Below are 5,423 nucleotides of genomic sequence, written 5' to 3' on the forward strand. Positions count from 1 at the left end.
CTAATCATCATCTGCGCCTTCAGCGAGTCGTAATCTTTTTGCTGGTGGAGGGTCTGGCCTCTGTGGCTGCTGACTGATCAGGGTGGTGGTTGCTGAAGGCTGGGGTGGCTGCCGCGATTTCTTAAAATAAGACAACAGTGAACTTTGCTGCGTCAATTGACTCTTCCTTTTATGAACCATTTCTCTGTGGCGTGCTGCGCTATTTGACTGCGTTTTACCCGCAGCAGAACTTCCCTCAAAACTGAAGTCAGGGCTTCCCTGGTGGCGCAGTGGTTGAGAGTCCGCCTGCCGATGCAGGGGACGCGGGTTCATGCCCTGGTCTGGGAGGATCCCACGTGCCGCGGAGCGGCTGGGCCCGTGAGCCATGGCCGCTGGGCCTGTGCGTCCGGAGCCTGTGCTCCGCAGCGGGAGAGGCCGCAGCAGTGAGAGGCCCGCGTACTGCAAAAAAAAAAAAAAAAAAAAAAAAACTGAAGTCAATCCCCTCACACCCTGCTGCTGCTTTATCAACTAAGTTTCTGTCGTATCCTAAATCCTTTGTTGTCATTTCCACAATCGTCACAGCGCCTACACCAGGGGTAGCTTCCATCTCCAGAAACCACTCTCTTTGCCCATCCATGAGAAGCAACTCCTCATCTGTGAAAGTTTTATCCTGAGATTTCAGCAGTTGTCCCATCTTCAGGCTCCACTTTTTTTTTTTTGCGGTACGCGGGCCTCCCACCGTTGTGGCCTCTCCCGTTGCGGAGCACAGGCTCCGGACGCGCAGGCTCAGCGGCCATGGGTCACGGGCCCAGCCGCTCCGCGGCACGTGGGATCTTCCCAGACCGGGGCACGATCCCGCGTCCCCTGCACCGGCAGGCAGACTCTCAACCACTGCGTCACCAGGGAAGCCCCAGACTCCACTTCTAATCCTAGTTCTCTTGCTGTTTCCACAGCATCTGCAGTGACTTCCTCCACTGAAGTTTTGAATTCCTCAAAGTCATCCATGAGGGTTGGAATCAACTTCTCCCAAATTCCTGTTCGTGTTGATATTTGACCTCTTCCCACAAATCATGAATTTCCTTTTTTTTGGCTGTGTCTTGAGGTATGTGGAACTTCCCCAGCCGGGGATCGAACCCGTGCCCCCTGCAGTGGCAGCGTGGAGTCTTAACCACCGGACCGCCAGGGAAGTCCTCATGAATGTTCTTAATGCCATCTAGAATGGTGAATCCTTTCCAGAAGGTTTCCAGTTGACTTTGCCCAGATCCATCAGAGGAATCACTATCTATGGCAGCTGTAGCCTTGCAAAATGTTATTTCTTAAAGAATGAGACTTGAAAGTTGAAATGATTCCTTGATCCGTGGGCTGCAACATGGATGTTATGTTAGCAGCCATGGAAACAACAGGAATCTCCTTGTCCGTCGCCACCAGAGCTCTTGGGTGACCAGGTGTATTGTCAATGAGCAGTGATATTTTGAAAGGAACCTTTTTTTCTGAGCAGTAGGTCTCAAGAGTGGGCTTAAAATACTCAGTAAACCGTGTTGTCAGCAGATGTGCTGTCACCCAGGCTTTGTTGTTCCATCTACAGAGCACAGGTAGAGTAGATTGGGCTTAATTCTGAAGGGCCCTAGGATTGGGGGAATGGCAAATGAGCATTGGCTTCAACTGGAAGTCCCCAGCTGCATCTTGCTAGCTGACATCCCTAACAAGAGCGTCAGCCCCGACCTTTGAAGCTTGGAAGCCAGGCGTTGACTTCTCCTGTCTAGCTGTGAAAGTCCTAGATGGCATCTTCTTCCAGTCGTAGAAGGCTGATGGGAATTCCCTGGCAGTAAAGTGGTTAGGACTCTTGTCTTCCACTGCAGGGGGCACGGGTTCCATCCCTGGTCAGGGAACTAAGATTCTGCATGCCATGCGGCATGGCAAAAAAAAAAAAAAAAAAATAGAAGGCTGTTTCATCTACATTGACAGTCCGTTTAGTGTAGCCACCTTCCTGAATGATCTCAACTAGATCTTCTGGAGAACTTGCTGCAGCTTCTGCGCCAGCACTTGCTGCTTCCCCTTGCACTTTGATGTCATGGAAACGGCTTCTTTTCTTAAACCTCATGAACCCACCTCGGCTGGCCTCACACTTTTCTTCTGCAGCTTCCTCACCTTTCTCAGCCTTCAAAGAACTGAAGAGGGTTAGGGCCTTGCGCTGGATGAGGCTTTGACTTAACGGAATGTTCTGGCTGGTGTGATCTTCCATCCAGACCACGAAAACTTCCTCCATATTAGCAATGAGGCTGTCTCACCCTTCGTATCATTCACGTGTTCCTGGAGTAGCATTCTTAATCTCCTTCAAGGACTTGTCCTTTGCATTCACAGCTTGGCTAACTGTTTGGCACGGGAGGCCCAGCTTTCAGCTTCTCTCAGCCTTTGACATGCCTTCTTCACTAAGCTTCATCATTTCTAGCTTTTGATTTAAAGTAAGGGACATACAACTCTTCCCTTCACTTGAACACTTGGAGGCCATTGTAAGGTTACTAACCGATCTGACTTCAATACTGTTGTGTCTCAGGGAATAGGGAGGCCAGAGGGGAGGGAGAGAGATGGGGGAATGGCCGGTCAGTGGAGCAGTCAGAACGCACACAAGGTTCATTGATTAAGTTCGCCGTCTTATATGGGTGCAGTTCACGGCGCCCCAAAGCAATTACAATAGTAACACCCAAGATCACTGATCACAGCTCATCATAACAAATATAATCCTAATGAAAAAGTTTGGGGCTTCCCTGGTGGCGCAGTGGTTGAGAATCCGCCTGCCGATGCAGGGGACACGGGTTGGTGCCCCGGTCCGGGAAGATCCCACGTGCCGCGGAGCGGCTGGGCCCGTGAGCCATGGCCGCTGCGCCTGCGCGTCCGGAGCCTGTGCTCCGCAACGGGAGAGGCCACAGCAGTGAGAGGCCCGCGTACTGGAAAAAAAAAAAAAAAAAAAAAAAAGTTTGAAATATTGTGAGAATTACCAAAACGTGACACAGAGATACAAAGTGAGCAAAAGTTGTTGTGAAAATGGTGCCGATAGACTGCCCAACGCAGGGTTGCCACAGACCTTCGATCTGTGAAAAATGTCATAAAGCAAAGTGCATCAAACTGAGGTCTGCCTGTAGATGAAAAGGACAGAGACAAAGCAGCCAATCGCAGTGGGCCAACCTTACTTAAATCCCGATTAAAGCAAGATGGGAAAAGAAGATTTTGAGGTGTTCATGGGAATTTGCATAATGATTGGTTATTTGACGACACGAAGGATATGAAGGTGTAATAACAGAAGTGTGATACAATTTTACAAAAGTCTTTATCTTTTAGGAAATACATACTAGAATATTCGTGGATTAAAAAGACAAGCACATACACTAATATGTATAAAATAGATAACTAATAAGAACCTGCTGTATAAAAAATAAATTTTAAAAAAAAAGCACAAGACGGATGGAACCTGAATCTATTGTAAGAACGCCTGTCGTTAACTTTCAGCGTACAGGGCCGGTGAGGAATGGAAGGAGACAAATAATGCACATGGAACAATCCCAAGGATGAGATTTTGTACAAGACAAAGGACCCAGAGTCTTCAATGAGTCAAGGGCAAGAGGGAAGCAGGGAGGGAGGACTGTCCGCCTTGGCTTAGGAGACGCCTGGTGAGGACCTCGTTTTACTCATAAATCTGACCAGCTGGGAATCAAAGAGACATTTTTCAGCTGTGGGGGAAATGCAGATGTGGATGGGGCATCGAATAGTCTCAAGGGATTCACATTAATCATCTGAGATGCTGCTGGGTGAGGAAATGCTCATAATGGGATTCGGGATGGGCTTCAGAACACATAATCTGCAATCTTGACAAGACGTTTTGGCACCGATAAAGTAAGTGTGGACAAACCATGACGATGTGGGACTTCCCTGGAGGTCCAGTGGTTAAGACTGCACTTTCACTGCTGAGGGCCCGGGTTCAATCCCCCATTGGGGAACTAAGATCCCATAAGCTGCACAGCGTGGTCAAAAACCCCCCAAAACACTCTTTTAAGCCAGAGCCCCATTTATCTTCAGTTTCTCACTTCTGAGACCCACACAGGTACCAGAGAAAAGCATGTCTCCTGTTCTGCTTAGTGTGAAGCCACCATGCAAGCAGGATCCTAAATGGGCCTCTGTGAATGAGAGGGGGCGGGTGGGTGTAGGGGGGATGGCGGGCACATCGCGTCCACGTGGTGAAAATCGTGGCCTCTGTCCTGCCTTGGCCACTTAAATGGTGTGACCCGGGCAAGCTCCCGGATCCCTCAGTGAAAAAAGCAGGGTGCTGACTGTGCGGGCGCCTGGAACGTTCCAGAAGATCAGAGTTCATCTGTGCAGAGGGTCGAGACCAGCTCTGGGCTGGTAAAAAGCTCTGGAGGAGTTCACACTGCTGTTGCCATGGGGATGTGCAGGCCCCTGTGTTGCCAAGTCAGATGTTTTTCAACAGAAGCTGGGAGTTTTGATGTGGCGTCTCTGGATTTCTGAAGGTTGGACACTAATTTAAAACAAAAAAAGTGTCAAACGCCGAAGAGTCCAAACTGAACATATTGGTGGATCCCATGGGGCCCAAGGGCGGGGAGTTTGTAGCCTCTGCCCTGATGCTTTGCGGCCACTTGGGGAGCCCATCCAGCTGGCATGGGTGACCGGGTGCCTACTTTAGGCCAGGTGCTGGCCTGGCGCTGAGCCAGTCATTAGCCTGGCCTTTGCCCTCCGGGCTCCCAGAGGGAGCCTAACATTTGCCCTTTACCTTCATCCCGGGGATCCGGACAGAATTGCTTTAGTGGAGGTGTGCACAGAGGGCGGGGCCCCACCGAGGGCCCCTCCCAGCCCCTTTCGGCACCCCGCTACGCCATGACCTTTGTCTGATTCCCTCCCCGTGCTGAATGTGTTCCTACTGGCGTCCGGCAAGTCCCAGGAAAGCCAGGTGGCCTCCAGCCTGCCTCAGTTTCTCTCTTCCACTCAGGTGTCCGGATGGATGACTTTTCATGATGTTGGCGTTGCACGTCTGGCTGGCTCCTCCTTCACCGCTCAGCTCTGCACAGGGATCCCCCTGGACCCCTCAAACTGAAGTAGCCCACTCGCACCTCTCCAGATGCCGTTCTGTGTTCTGTTCTTTGCTGCACTTACCGCTACCGGAAATGTGTTGTGCTTTGCACGGAACGTGTTGCGGGTCCCTGTCTGCTGCATCCTAAGAGCAGGGACGCCATGTGTCTGGTGAAGTCCAGAGGACTTAGCTTGTCCTCAAGAACTATTTCGGGCACAGGAGGTTAAATAAATAGATGAGCGGAGGGTTCCATTCCATCTTGACGGCCCAGAAATGATGCTAAATCCACCCGCCACTCAGTGGGCAAATTGTTTACTGGCTGCCAGGGACTGTGCGGGCAGATGTTAAAATGACTTTGTCCACGACT

General features: G+C 50.7%; 1 pseudogene; it reads right to left on the reverse strand.

The window, feature by feature from the left end:
- LOC131755851 (tigger transposable element-derived protein 1-like) lies at positions 1-2,488 on the reverse strand (annotated as a pseudogene).
- Positions 2,489-5,423: the final 2,935 nt, after the last annotated feature.

This window comes from Kogia breviceps, chromosome 4 (genome assembly GCF_026419965.1).
Source record: "Kogia breviceps isolate mKogBre1 chromosome 4, mKogBre1 haplotype 1, whole genome shotgun sequence".
In the NCBI taxonomy this organism is placed as follows: Eukaryota; Metazoa; Chordata; class Mammalia; order Artiodactyla; family Physeteridae; genus Kogia; species Kogia breviceps.